Here is a 16,083-nt window from a genome sequence, read left to right on the forward strand (position 1 = left end):
CAATCCTTCCATGGCTCCGCCTCCCATGGCTCCACCCCTCGAGCCTTCCATGACTCTGCCTCCCGAGTCTTCCACGGCTTTGCCTTTGCTGACTCCACTGCCCATGGCTCCGCCTTCCACGGCTCCGCCTTCCACGGCTCTGCCCATTCCACCACGCTTTCCACTACCTGTGTCTCAATACCCCAATCCTCCTGTGGCTCTGCCAGCTCCTCCTCTGGTTCCTCCCCTTGAGACCCAAATCCTCCATCCTCCTGTGGCTCGGTCTCCGGACCCATCTCCGGCTCCGCCATCGAGACCTCAAGTCCCTGCTCTGTGGCTGCCTCCCAGGGCTCCTGACCCAGTCTCTGCTCTGTGGCCACCTCCCAGGCCTCCTGACCCAGTCCCTGTCTTGCAGCCACCTCCTGACCCAATCCCTGTCCTGCAGCCACCTCCTAGGCCCCCAAATATATTCCCAGCCCTGTAGCCACCACCCAGGCCTACTTTTTGTCTTCCTTGGATCCTTCCTCACCTTCTGCGTCACACTACCCTCCTCATCCATCTTTGGGGCACCAGGAGTCACCCTTTAAAGGGGGAGGGGGGTGGGTGTAATGTCACAGTTATTCACCATTCTGTTCTGTGGACTCTTATTTTTATATATTTGTTTTTTGTGTCATCCTTAGTTTCCCCTGGACTTCACTTCCCATAATGCACTGCCCTCATCACTGCCATCTGTTCCCAATCTTCCTCACCTGTCGTCCATTTCCTCATCAGCACCTGTGTGTATAAATACCCTCCAGTTTTATTCATTCCTTGTCAGTTCTTGTATTGTTATGTTGTGTTGATAAGTGTTATTTAGTTGGTTTAGTGATTTTTAGCATTCTAGTTTGTTCCACTCCAGCGTTTGTTCCACTCCAGCATGTTTTCCTTGTATGATCGATGTTCCACTCCTGCGTCTACAATTAAAAGTCTGAAATATTACTCCTCCATCTCCTCCCTTCCTCTCCACTAACCCGGCATTACACCCAAAGCATGTCAATGAGAGAGAGAGAGAGAGAGAGATAGAGAGAGATAGAGAGAGAGTGAGCGAGAGCGAGAAAGAATTATTTATTTATAGATGTTTATAGTAATAATTAAACTCGTTATGTTTAAACTTGTTATGTATTATAGTAATATCATGCACCGTCAAGTTCAAAATAACAGATTTTGACTGCTTTAATAGAATAAAATAGTTCACAACTGTTCACCCCTAAAATATTACATTCTGTCATACTTTACTCACTCCCAGATTACTTTTTTTTTGTTTGTTTGTTTTTTGCACAAAAGGATGTTTTAATTAATATCTTGGTCTGCCTTATATTACAATGGTAGTGGATAGTGCCTCACATTAAAGCTTAAAAAGGAACCAAAAGTATCCTAAAAGTATTCCATGAGGCTCGTGTGTCATATTCCAAGTCTTCCAAGGCATCATTTTATCGGGCTTTTTTACTGAAACTATTTTTTATAAAAAAAAAATATATATATATATATATATATATATATATATATATATATATATATATATATATATATATATATACACTATATTGCCAAAAGTATTCGCTCACCCATCCAAATAATTGAATTCAGGTGTTCCAATCACTTCCATGGCCACAGGTGTATAAAATGAAGCACCTAGGCATGCAGACTGTTTCTACAAACATTTGTGAAAGAATGGGCCGCTCTCAGGAGCTCAGTGAATTCCAGCGTGGTACTGTGATAGGATGCCACCTGTGCAACAAGTCCAGTCGTGAAATTTCCTCGCTACTAAATATTCCACAGTCAACTGTCAGTGGTATTATAACAAAGTGGAAGCCCACGTAAAATGACAGAGCGGGGTCAGTGGATGCTGAGGTGCATAGTGCGCAGAGGTCGGCAACTTTCTGCAGAGTCAATCGCTACAGACCTCCAAAATTCATGTGGCCTTCAGATTAGCTCAAGAACAGTGTGTAGAGAGCTTCATGGAATGGGTTTCCATGGCCGAGCAGCTGCATCCAAGCCATACATCACCAAGTGCAATGCAAAGCGTCGGATGCAGTGGTGTAAAGCACGCCGCCACTGGACTCTAGAGCAGTGGAGACGCGTTCTCTGGAGTGACGAATCACGCTTCTCCATCTGGCAATCTGATGGACGGGTCTGGGTTTGGCGGTTGCCAGGAGAACGGTACTTGTCTGACTGCATTGTGCCAACTGTGAAGTTTGGTGGAGGGGGGATTATGGTGTGGGGTTGTTTTTCAGGAGCTGGGCTTGGCCCCTTAGTTCCAGTGAAAAGAACTCTGAATGCTTCAGCATACCAAGAGATTTTGGACAATTCCATGCTCCCAAATTTGTGGGAACAGTTTGGGGATGGCCCCTTCCTGTTCCAACATGACTGCGCACCAGTGCACAAAGCAAGGTCCATAAAGACATGGATGAGAGAGTTTGGTGTGGAAGAACTTGACTGGCCTGCACAGAGTCCTGACCTCAACCCGATAGAGCACCTTTGGGATGAATTAGAGCGAATACTTTTGGCAATATAGTGTATATATCATACTTTTGCATCCTTTTAAAAGATTTAAAGTGAAGCACTATAAACTGCGTTTGTATTGAAAAGATGAGAAATGAGATATTCATTAAAACATCTAATTATGGAACAACATGAGGGTGAGTAAATTATGACAGAATTTGCATTTTTGGGTGAATTATTCCTCTAATATTGGTTAATCTACAGAAAATATTCACAGTTATAATTTAAATAAATCCAACTGACAATACATAAATGATCATTTCAAATGTTGTGGTGACACAATTTACAGTTGTTGTTTTGTCCTTCATGTTGAGAATGCTGTTAAATCTTGATTATTACAGTCACTCCCAAAGCTAAGCTGTCTTTTGAAATGGATGGACATTTAATTGTATTATATCCATCTGTTCCAATATCTCTAATAGAACTGCACATACCAACAGATGAGAAAAGAGCCACATGGGAACAGCAAGGAAAAGGAGATTCATAAAGTGATAACTTTGCTTTCAATAAAATATTTGCTGATGCAGTCCACACATAAAAACTCAGACACATGCACATAAACATTTTGTCATAGAAGTCCTTCACTTTATTCACACTTCAACAATCGAAAGTTCCCTTTATCCTCAAGCTCTTACTTACTATACATGTCTAATATCTGTTTTTATTGAGCAGCGTCAGCAGTTCTGAAGCTGTCTTTACTGCCTACATGAGGGTTACACATTTTTAATTAAGTTTTTATTTCTATTTTATTTCCAATTTCTCCTTTCAGTTTAGTTTAGATTTATGACTGTTAGTTATTTTGGTGACACTTTACAATAGTCTAAATGTATCTAAATGTAACATAATATACAATTTATATTAACATCCAAAGTGAGAATTACCAGTAATTTGAATGAATTTCCTATTGAAAATTCATAAAGTAATGAAACTAACATTTTTTTTTTCCAACTAAACATCATCAAAACAACTGTACAACTCAACTATAGAACATTAATACTTCTTTACTATGTTTTCAAGCTACATCTATTCTATTTACTTGCATAAACTGCCGAATGTTGATGTGTGAGTATGCTGCAAGCTGGTTCACCATCAGATGGCTGCAGAGTAAAATGTGGACAATTTCCTCTTTCAAGCCCTACTTAGACTGTTGCATGAAGATTTGCTCTCACTACACCCCCTTTAGACAGTAGTACCTTCGATTAAGTGTTTATAAGAAAAAATCTAATACATAGATGTACAGAAAATCAACATAATATTATGTGTAAATCCACAATTGATGCAGGGTAAAAAATGGCCAGAGAACACAAAAGATGTAACATTATTATGTTTTTTGTTTTTTTATATATAGTCCTGACAAAGTTACAAAGTTTGTTTCTTGTACTAAAAAGTATGTGGTATTTAAAAATTATTATCCACATGTACCTCTCTTACCTCTCAAAAATGACCTGAATGCAAGTGTTAAATTTCTCTGTTTAAGTGTTACATGTTTAGTGTTATCGCTATCTAGTGGCATTTTCATGTTTAATGAAGGCAAGTTCTAAAGGTTTAAAATTGTATACCATTTTATTCTCATGAAAATGTATTTTATATTAGCTTTATTTTTTCCCATTTATAAGAAGTTTTTTGTTTTCATTTCAGCTCATGACAAAAAAATGTTTTTTTTTTTGTTTTTTTTTTTGTTTTGTTTTTTTAGTATTCATTTTAGTTTTAATAAAAAAGAATAACACAGCCATGTATAGCTATTTACTTTCTGTAGAAAGACTAATATGAATAATGGCATGTAGTATTGCTGTTAAGAGTCTAAATGGATTTATACCATGCTGGGAACAAACATGCTTTATTGCTGGAGAAGGTTTCCAGTACGGGTGCCTAGTTTCATGTAAGTGCGGATGGAAAAACATGATTATCTGTTTCTGAGATTTTCTCAGAATTCAATAAAAGTAATTTTCAGTACTACAGCCGAAGATTAACTACAAGTTACTGTTGCTGACTGCTTTGAAATAGGAAAAAAGGATCAAGATAAATAGAATGTAATTCATCATGAAGACAGAAGAAATTATCATGGGAACGACTTCAGCATGGCAGTTCAAGAATGAACTCTCAAAGATTAAGAATGGTACAAGTCCATATTGAATGCTTTTATGAAACCAAGAAAAATGTGTGAGTGTTTTGATCCCAACAACAGGAAATTAGGGTGGTGCTGCATTGGAATGCTATGTTAAGGCATTGATTGAACTACTGTATTAAATTGTTTTGTTGAGATATGTGTGACTCTTTGGAGTATACTTTTACAAAGTAGCTATGGCCTGTCGATTGTAACCCTCTGGGGTCTGAGGGTGTTTTGGGCCCTGGAGAAGTTTTGACATGCCTTGACATTTGTGCTTTTTTCAGTTGCTTAAAAACATATTGATGGCTAAAGTCTGATAACACTGTATTCAGCACAAACTGGGCTACAATAATATGTGAACAACATGTATGTACATGTTTGTATTTTTGAGAAAATCATGTTTATGCGTGGTTTTTTGAAAAAAAAAAAACATTTTATATAACACATACTAAACATTTGTTCACAAGACTTTTGAGAACTGGATCTTGTAGCCTAGAGTTTTTGCTACAAAAATGATGTGAAACCATCCTGATCACTCATTCATACAAAACAATATAGTCATTTAACTTTTGTAAGACACTTTTAGTGTTAGAAAGGCCATATGTGAGGAGGCGTGGATGATCATGAATATTGATGTGATTCTAACCTGAGGAGACAAAGACCCCTCCCCTGAGAGAGAATGAATGTGAGGAGACTTAATGATTGAATGTATTGTTTGTAGCTTATTCACAAAATCAAGTTTAAGTTAAAAGAAGTAATCTGACTATACATTTTCTAAACTTTAGACCTACACTACCATTTAAAAGTTTTAGATCTGTAAGATTTTTTAATGTTTTTAAAAGAAGTCTCTTCTGCTCACCAAGGCTGCATTTATTTGATCCAAAATACAGCAAAAACAGTTATATTGTGAAATATTTTTACAATTTAAAATTACTTTTCTATTTGAATATATTGTAAAATGCAGTTTATTCCTGTGATCAAAGCTGAATTTTCAGCATCATTACTGCAGTCTTCAGTGTCACATGATCCTTCAGAAATCATTCTAATATGCTGATTTTCTAATATGGGCATATTTACAGCACATTTTACACATTTACACCCGAACAGATATTTGCAAGTACAAGCTTCGTTGATGATAATGAAGCAGCATAAACACTAGTTAAAATATAATCTAAACATTCATATTATTTTTATATCATATTACATATCATATTTATATCATACAGCATACAGTTTAAACACCTGCTTTAGCCGAAACGTCTTGGTTACTGATGTAACCTCTGTTCCCTGATAGAGGGAATGAGACGTTGTGTCGATGTAGTGACACTAGGGGTTCAATCTTGAGAGCCCCAATCACCTTTGCCTTAAATAGAAAAGGCCAATGAAAATTGGCGAGTGGAATTTGCATGCCAATCTCCACCCTGGACATACGGGTATAAAAGGAGATGGTGTCCATCACTCATTCAGATTTATGCTGAGGAGCCGATAGAGAGTCCTGGCCATGTCAGTGGCTGGTTTAGCGTCGCGGCAGGAGGGACACTACGTCTCGTTCCCTCCATCAGGGAACAGAGGTTACATCAGTAATCAAGATGTTCCCTGTCTGTCACTCACTCGACGTTGTGTCGATGTAGTGACACTAGGGGTTCCTATAGGAAATGCTGCAGGCACTGAACCATGTCATGAGGCACAGAAGAGTGGACACGGGCAAGCTGCTGCATGCCTCGCAGCGAGCGCTCAACCATGTCGTGACCTTCCAGCGAGTTAGGTAAGGCATCTCCCTAGTCCCTTTAAGGGGGGAGGAGGCACTTACCCAAGTAGGCTACCGTCGATGCCTTTCTTAACTTGCTGTTAAGCAATCTCCCGCCAAGCATTTTCTAGAATAGCGCTGGGAGATGCTCTTCCCTCTCCAGGAAGGAGAGCACTACGGAGACCACATCCTGCCAGAGGGAGGTTAACATATGGAGCATACCTCACATGGACTTACCAACGGGGAAATACACATATGGAATGATACCATAGGAGGACCCTATCTACAGAGAAGGTACGCAGTACAGTGGCTGAGACAGAGAAAGCTCTGACGAGTGGAAACTCATCATACGGGATTACCAAAGGGGAATCACCACGCATAAAGCACTGAGCCTAAGCACATGGGCTCACCTGAAAAGGGGAATACCACAAGTACTGGGCCTGGTGGCGTTACTCCTCTGCCGAGTTCGTCACTGGACAGTGCTAAAGAATTAAAGAGTCATCCGGAGTTCACCGGTAAGGGGAACTGTTGTGGAAAAAAGCACACATTATCACCTTTGAAAATGGGGAAAGGTGCAATGCAAGCGGTACACCCAACCGGCCACCCGGTCTACCTGCTGTTACCGCAGGTCTATGTGTAGGTTATAAAACCTCGCAAAGGTATTGGGCATAGCCCAACCCGCAGCTCTGCATATGTTTGGTAGAGAGGCCCCCCTTGCCAGTGCCCAGGAGGAAGCAACACCTCTAGTGAAGTGGCAAGTTGCAACATGTGACGTGAGCGTATGCCTCCTTGGCAGTTTATGTACGCTACGGTCGCTGTGTTGTTGGTTCGGACCAACACATGCTTGCCCTGAATTAACGGCCGGAGCCTCCTCAGGGCCTGCCGGAGCCTCCTCAGGGTCCAGAGCCCCGACACTGCCTGCCCGTTGCACACGGCGCCCCAGCCCAAGTTCGAGGCATCCAGCGTGACCACGATGCGCCTTGAGACCTGCTCTAGGGGAACACCTGCCCGTAGAAATGCCAGGTCCGACCAAGGGCTGAAAGTATGATGGCACTGTGGCATGATGGTCACACACCGGGTGCCATGGTGCCATGCCCACCTCGGGACTTGAGTCTGTAGCCAGTGCTGAAGCAGTCTCATATGCATCAACCCGAGGGGGAGAACCGCTGCCGAGGATGCCATATGCCCCAGGAGCCTCTGAAATTGTTTCACTGGTGCCGCTACCTTCTGCCTGAAGGTCTGAAGGTGCACACAGTAGATCTTGCGAGTGAGCTAGGATTATCCAGTCATCGAGATAATTGAAAATGCGTATGCCCTTCTCCCTTAGCGGGGCCAGGGCAGCCTCTGCGACCTTGGTAAAGACGCGAGGGGACAGGGACAGACCGAAGGGGAGGACCTTGTACTGGTATGCTCGTCCCTTGAAAGCAAATTGAAGAAAGGGTCTGTGTCGAGGAAGGATTGGTATGTGAAAGTACGCATCCTTCAGGTCGATGACCGCAAACCAATCCTGATGTTGTACTGATGCCAGGATGCGCTTCTGCGTTAACATCCTGAATGGAAGCCTGTGTAAGCCCTTGTTCAGGGCACGCAGGTCCAAGATTGGGCGCGACCCTCCCCCTCTCTTGGGCACGATAAAATAAGGGCTGTAGAAGCCCTTGCGCAACTCGGCTACGGGGATGGGCTCTATTGCTCCCTTTGCCAGAAGGGTGGCAACTTCCACCCGAAGGACGGAGGCACCCTCGCCCTGCACCGTAGTGGAGAGGACACCACTGAACCAGGGTGGGTGTCTGGTGAACTGGATCGCGTAGCCGAGGCAAATCGTACTGATGAGGCACCGTGAGGGGCTGGAGAGCTCTAACCAGGCCTCCAGTTTCTGTGAAAGCAGCACCAGGAGGACGACTTGACTTACCGTGCCCGGGCAGGGTGGTTCATGGCAAAGCAGAGCAGGCATCCCACCTGGAAGACAGCTTGCTCCGCAAGCCCGCAGCGGTGGTCGGTGACTGGGGCGGGCGAGCGGCTGCAGAGACCAGCACACTTACCTGTTTGCTGGCTGTCTCTCGATGGAGAACAAGGGAACGGGAAGTACTCGTGTTCGCCTGATTGACTGGAAAGACTTCCAGCGCCTGGCTGTTGCGAGTGCACTGGCCTAGGGAATGAGGAAACTGCTCGAGGCCCAGAGGGCACTCGGCCATGTCATACTCACCACCAGGGGTGATGGTGGGGCTGGAGAGATGTCCTGGGCCAGACCGGTCAGGAGCGGTCGCCTCATCCCTGGGTGGTCCATAACAGGACCGCCTCGAAGCCCATCTGGGGTTCTTGGGGGCCGGCTGATGGGCAGGCGGAGCCGACTTCCCGCGGGAGGATCTTTTTCTCTGAGGCCGGCGTGTGGGCTGTGATGGTACAGGAGCCAGGGCCGGCACCGCAGGGGAACGGCTCTGGCGAGAAGCAGATGAGGTGTGGGACCTCGGTGGCCTGAAGGCGGACGGGTCGCGCCGTGGCAGGATGTATTTAATTGCCTCGGCCTGCTTTAAAATCCTCGACGGTGTCACCAAAAAGCCCCCCTTGGGAGATGGGCGCATCAAGAAAGCGGACTTTCTCGGCGTCACGCATCTCCGCAAGGTTGAGCCACAGGTGCCGCTCTTGGACCACAAGTGTGGACATCGTCCGCCCCAGGGCGTGCACTGTGACCTTTGTTGCACGTAAGGCAAGGTCGGTCGCAGTGCGCAGTTCCTGCATCAGCCCTGGGTTGGACCTACCCTCGTGCAGGTCTTTTAGTGCCTTGGCCTGGTGGACCTGCAGGATGGCCATGGCATGCAGGGCAGAAGCGGCCTGACCCGCGGCCTTGTAAGCCTTCGTCATTAAAGAGGAAGAGAACTTACAGGCCTTGGAAGGGAGCCTTGGTCGGTCGCGCCAGGTGGCTGCGCCCTGCGGGCATAAATGCACCGCTACGGCGCACTCTACCTGGGGAAGCTCGACATATCCCTTAGCTGCTCCGCCGTTGAGGGTAGTCAGAGTGGACGAGCCCGAGAAGCATGTACGGGCAGTAAAAGGTGCCATCAACGACTTCGTTAGCTCCTCATGCACTTCTCGGAAGATAGGCACCGAGCCCAGAAACCAATCATCCAGCCGTGAACTCTCAGGGCAGGGTGGAGGGTTCCACTTCAGCCTGATGTTCGCAGCCTCCCGGGCAGAGGGTTAAAGTCCTGCCCATAAGTCTCTGCATTTGTGCTGGTGACCTATGGCCCATCTGCACAATGTGTCCTGTATGCAGGGTTGGGTGGGTTACTTTTGAAATGTATTCCACTACAGATTACAGAATACATGCTGTAAAATGTAATTTGTAACGTATTCCGTTAGATTACTCAAGGTGTCACAGATCCACCTGACCTTCCCGCCACAAACACTCAACCTTCCCGCTCCCCCGAATACTGATCACCCGCACCTGTCTCCAATCACCATGTCAATCAGCTCCTCTATATAACACTCCACTCTCCCTTCAGTCTTTGTCTGGTATCAAAGCAGTATACAGACTCACTTACCTTCTACTTACCTGACTCCTCAGGCGCCATTCCAGTGTGCTCCCTCGACGATTCCTCTCCAGCGCTATTCCGAAGTTTGTTCCAAGTCTCCTCTCCTGTGTCTCCTTCCCTTGGTGTTATCCTCCAACCCAAGTAATACTTCTACCTGCAAATACAATAACCTCTATCAAGTACTGTTGTCTGTTCCTGAACCAATCTGCTCATTCACCTCTCACCTGCCATTTGCTTTCTGTGTTTGTGTTTGTTCAAATAAATACCTGCTTTTGGGTTCACCACCATCTTCGAGTATGGGTTGCTGTTACACAAGCTCAGTAACGTATTCTAAATACTTTGGATTACTTCTTCAGCACTGGTAGATTTTTTTCACTTGTATTGACTATAAAAACTCTGCCAGTACAGTAAGACAAAATACACATGTTAAAAATACATTCTCTGAAAAACCTAAATATCTTATGCAGTGTTGTTTCTAAAACAAGGTAATATTTTTACAGGAAAACAATACAAAAATTATTATCAAGAATACGATTTTTGCCCTAATATCAAAGGTCTTACTAGAAAAAAGAAATTATGATCCAACTTGAATTTTCTTGATAAAAAAATATGATCGTGCCTGGTAACATGTGCATGTAAAATGGATAGAAATAGAATTTTAGCTTAGCGTAAAGCTGACAATTTACACAAGGTTTATTTCTATTTCTTGTGCTCCAAACTTACTTCAGACTTACTTCTCTGTCTTCTCATATGAATGTAACACATCATAAGAAAGTGTTTCACCACTGTTCAAATGCACTTTGGATCGCATCATTTACACGTATAAATGTTTTCCATCTGAAAGGACTAAATATTAAATTAAACAAATGACAATAAAATGCAAAGTAATCTCTTCAGTAATCAAAATACTTTTTGAATGTAACTGTATTCTAATTACCAAGTATTTAAATTGTAACTGTAGTGGAATACAGTTACTTATATTTTGTATTTTAAATACGTAATCCCGTAACATGTATTCCGTTACTCCCTAACCCTGCCTGTATGATAAAGATATGAAAAGACCAACAATTTATATAGTATTTAACATTTCACCTCTCAAAGTTTAATTAGTTGTTGCAGGCCATTTGTTTTATGAGGTATTCCACATAAGTATGTCTAAAAAAGAATGTTAAAATAGTTCACCAAAAAACATTTGTGTGATTTTACTTCCTGTATTGTTCAGCAATACTCTCTACTTCTCTTGATTAAAAAAATTTATTCTAGATGGTCTTGGGCTGCATTTTAAATCCTAGAGAGTTCATTCATGAACTGCCATACTGAAGTCGTTCCCATAATAATAATTTTGTACATATGATGTATTACATTCTATTTATCTTGATCCTTCTTTTTTGCAGTTTCAAAGCAGTCGGCAACAGTAACTTGTACAGTAGTTTATCTCCAGCTGTACTCCTGAAGTTATTCAATTCTCACATCCATGGAATAGTTCACTTAAAATGAAAATTCTGACATTATTTACTCCCCCTAATGTCGTTCCATACCTGATAAATTTTTTTCTTCTTCTGTGGAACATAAAAGGTCAATTTTTGAAGAATATTCTGTCCAATCTTTTCCATATAATGTAAGTCATTGAGAACTACGGCTGTCAAGCTCTTAAATGGCAAAAGCACCATAAAAATATAATAAAAGTGGTCCGTACGACTCGTGTGCTACATTCCATGTCTTCTGAAGCAATATATTAGCAATTGTATGAGGAGCAGACTGAAATTTAAGTCATTATCTTTGAAATGTTTGTTCAGTCAGATTAGAGGACTGGAACTCTATTGTATAAATAAGATCATTATTAAGAAAAATGAGGATAAACATGTGGGAGCACACCAATTTCAATGCTTATTTTAAAATATATATTTTGATATGTTCTTCCCCTTATATTTTTGCTGTTGCATCATTGACTTCTATAAGGGTGCTGTCCATGGTCCTGGAGAGACCGACTATAAACTTGCTTGACCAAACTTAAGAGCATGTCTGATCTGGAAGATACTTCTCATCTGTTTTAACCTCTTTAGGACAAAAGCAGTGACAAGTCCAGATATGAAAATGCAATAGATGGCTTCCCATGAGAAGCATTAACAGTCTCTAAATTAAATGACATTGACTCTGTCTATCCAAAATTACCATGAACTTGCTTTCCACATTGTGCTGCGGAACAACCTTGAACAGTTTTAGCAGCTGACAGCAGTCTCATTTATTTTTTAATTTGATACAAGGTTAATTTTTGAAGCTATTTTTTCTCCACACACAACTGCACTCTTGGGATTTGGAGAAAGAGGAAATGTACCTACCAAAAAGTTACCCACCATAAGTTGATGCCAGCTTTCCAGCTGCTGGAATCTGTTACTGTAGTGGGAAATTTCGCTATGAATCCTCTGAAGCCTGTTTTTTGTCATGTGGATATCATTCTGTAAATGTTTTTTATTTTGGCCTATTCCCAACTGGCTTAGTGAATAAATGAAAATAGTCTTTGTACTTTTGTTATATATGACACAGTTTCAGTATAATCTCCTGTAAGATAAAGTCACCATCTTAAAATAACTAAGGATTTAAAAGAACCAGTGAATTAAAAATTGGGGTTTTATAGCTTTTAGTCCATGCCTGTTAGGAGCCATCTATATGATAATTCACCCCTAAAACATAGGAGTACATATGCAGATATATGCATTTAAAATGTACAGTCTCTCTCTTCTGGGAAAATGGACTAAAAATATTGAAGATTTATGCTGAACTCAAACTGTTCAGTATAACAGTCCTGAACTTTATACTGTCATTTTGTTCAATTAAATGTTCTTTAGAATGAGAATGTCCATCCCCCTAATACTACCTACTTCTGACTAGCAATAGTGAGTTGCAAATCATGTTCTTGGCTTGACATAAACTAAAGGCTTTTGGCTATTTAAAAAAAGGGAAAGGTCAACACAGGAAAGAAAATTTAGATTTGTACAATTTATTTATTAACATATACAAATATACAATGTATTTTTTATTACATTTTTACTCACAACACCGTGGCCAGTTGTGGGTTAATTATTACTTAAAGTTAATAAAATGAACATTACAGATTAATGGGGATTTTTTGGGTCATTCTCCAAAAATGAAAAATCTCTCATCATTTACTCACCCTCATGCTATCCCAGATGTGTGTGACTTTCTGTCTTCTACAGAACATAAATTAAGATTTTAGAAAAAAAATTAAGCTCTGTAGGTCCATTCAATGCAGCTGAATGGTGACCAACACTTTGAAGCTCCCAAAAGCACATAAAGGTGTGTATGCATGTCTTATTGGCAGTCTGAAGCAGGTTAGGAAGGTGTTGACACATCACATATGGGGGCATACTGCTGACTGAGAGGACTGTTTCACAGTCCCTTAAGGCACAATAATTATGTGGGTCAAGAAGAGGACATTGTTTTGGGGGTAGGCAGTTTTGTAAAAACAGCAATGATGGCAATAATAATTTATTTCAAGAAAACTAAAGGATTTTTCAACTAAAGGATAACAAAAGGAGAGAAAGGGCTCAAGGGTTAAATGTAAAGATACACTCAAAGATTTGCACTCACACAGATGGTTCAAATCTCTTTGTAATTTAAAACAGTCATTACCTAGGCTTCTTTTAATGTGACAGATTACGTATAAAGTAGCTTCAAAAATAGTATATAAATAGTATCAAACCATGGCATCTGCAAGCAAATGCTAGACCTTTTCTAAGAATTAATTTCACTTTTTTGTCCTCTTTGCAACTACTTCTAACCAACTGGCCCCAAGGTGATTTTAATGGATTTATGAAGTCACTGTCTGCATCCAAAACCTGTTAAATGTTGCCTTTTCAGGCAGTTTCCAGAGGTAAGGCATCAAGGTTAATCAGAATCCAATCTTTATTTAACTGTCTACAAATATGGTTATCCATTTTACCTCATGTTTTAAATGCTTGATAACACTTATTAACAAGTAACTTATAAAAATGTACCTTGATGTAAAAAGGACAGATGCAACATGTTTATTAAGGAGTTGCCAACATCATAAACCTGTACATAAAAGTTAAATATGGTGTAATAGTCATTAGGCTTTATTTTATGTTGTGAATGAGCATGAAGAACTGAAAATGGTTCTTTAGTACCATTCTTTTGACATCAATTGACCAGGAAAGTGACAACACAAGTGAGTCAACACATAACAGTAATTAATAGGCTATAAAACACAAAGCGGACTGTAGCAATATGGCATGCTTCCTCCTTTAAATCTCTACAATAGTCTATTTTTTTTCTACATTGTGACATAAAACATTAATTAGGGCATTTTATGTTTTTAATTAAAATAAGTATGAATAAGTGCCTTTATAAAGCATCTATAGCATGTAAGTATCTTGCCTAGGCAAGTAATGGATGAAATTTTCCATTTGTATGCATGTTGCTACAACTGCAGATAAATGATATACATGTAAAGATTTAAAATGCATTTGTAGATGACTTATAAGTCATTAATGAACCCTTTTATAAACACTTAACAAAGGGAAACTTCATGTTAAGTGTTACCAGTGTATCTCCAAACACTCTTCGGGTCCACTGCACAGATTCGACGATATTTTAATCTAGATCTCGTCTTCTGGGGGTTCTGTTCTGCTTGGTGTCGATCCCCTGGGCATTTCGACATTGCGCTTCTCTTGAAATCCAGTCAACTCCGCCTTCTGCTACAGTACCTGTGCGAGCCGCTTTGAGTTAAAGTGCTACTTAATCTGAGCGTGAAACAAGCGGCGCTGTCCTCATAATTCGCGCTATTCAGCTGACAGTAGGCACTGGATGTAACTATTTAAAAACTGGCTATAAAGTTAGATGGAGAAGTAGAAATCTAATATACTTTGGTTTCAATACAAGAGACGCAATTAGGCTACGCAAGTCAATTTATTCGTGCATGTATCAAGTGATTTGTTTTGGCTTCGTGAGTAGTTGGTGAAACGCAGAAGGCTCTGGCAATACTAGCATGAGCAGTTTCCTTCTGAGGGAAAAAGGATGCTAAACAATTGGACGTTGTCGATATAAACGGAACAGAAGAACCTTGTGCAGCGCTCATTCCTAATATCCTATGGCTTGAAGGTGAGTTTAATGTTTCACATAAACTAATTAATTTTATTATGAATTTACTGTCGAGCGCACAACGTTATTTATTTATTTTTATAAGGAAAGTCTGCTTCCCCTTTTCTACAAACATCAGAAGTTATTTAAGCAGTATGACTTTTGGCTACAATACATACAATTGCATTTTCCTTGTTTCTGACTGGCTAACTAAATAGATAGCGCGTGGGCTCTACAGTATATTTACGTTTCGCAGAATAAGATAACTTGGGTTTTGAAAAAATATGTTTGAGTAAAAGCATAACATTGTTTAATTCCTGAGAGAAGAAAGAGACATAATGTGAACTCAGGCATTGTACTGAGTGGTTTTCCAGACTTTGAAGTCTGCAATGCATTGATTTAAGACATAATCATATCTTCTTTGTGTACTCATCCCTCTCAACATTAGCCACAAACAGTCATTTTTAGTTTATGCAAATTTGGAAGCTCAATCAGACCACATCAGAAACAAAGCCGACTGAAAACAAACTCTTTGAGCTTCTCATATAATTGAAATGGATGCTGACTCTTGCATCCAAAGCTCTGTTTGAAGAGAGCAAAGTATCTTGCCTAATCTTAGACTTGGCAAAGTGAGCTCATTGGCACACAAGAAGATAATCTGTTCTAAATCAGTTACATTCAGTCACTATATGAGAGACAGTCCTTCAGATGTTCATGACATTCTTATTGCTTCTTTGAGAAGCAACTCTGCAAGATTGGAATGTGTGAAATGTACTTGGTTTGACATCAGGAACAAAAAGATGATGATAAAATGGTCTGTGGCCACTACATAAATTCATACTCTGTGGTAGAACAAATACCTACTTAAGAATACTTACATTTGGAAAAATGAAAGCGACTAAAATGAACTACTGTGTGTGGGAGACTTTCTCCCCCTGGGGCTTCTTGTGTGAAAAGGCGTGGCCCTGAGAACATTTTCTTGACATTTTCATGGAGGAAGAGGCAGACACCTAAAGGCTGCCCTTTTGCTATTTAACGGAGTCTGTTTTTAAGGTTTTGCT

General features: G+C 41.0%; 1 protein-coding gene across 1 annotated transcript in view; it reads left to right on the forward strand.

Annotated features, from left to right (window-relative positions):
• The first annotated feature begins 14,744 nt into the window (after positions 1-14,744).
• The window catches only part of drd2b (dopamine receptor D2b), a 130,597-nt gene continuing 129,258 nt past the window's right edge, over positions 14,745-16,083 (forward strand). Inside the window, exon 1 of the mRNA XM_051674000.1 lies at positions 14,745-15,043. The gene's annotated coding sequence lies outside the window, so the exon portion shown is untranslated. The remainder of the gene's footprint in view (positions 15,044-16,083) is intronic.

The sequence above is a fragment of the Myxocyprinus asiaticus genome, chromosome 3, assembly GCF_019703515.2.
Source record: "Myxocyprinus asiaticus isolate MX2 ecotype Aquarium Trade chromosome 3, UBuf_Myxa_2, whole genome shotgun sequence".
Taxonomy (NCBI): domain Eukaryota; kingdom Metazoa; phylum Chordata; class Actinopteri; order Cypriniformes; family Catostomidae; genus Myxocyprinus; species Myxocyprinus asiaticus.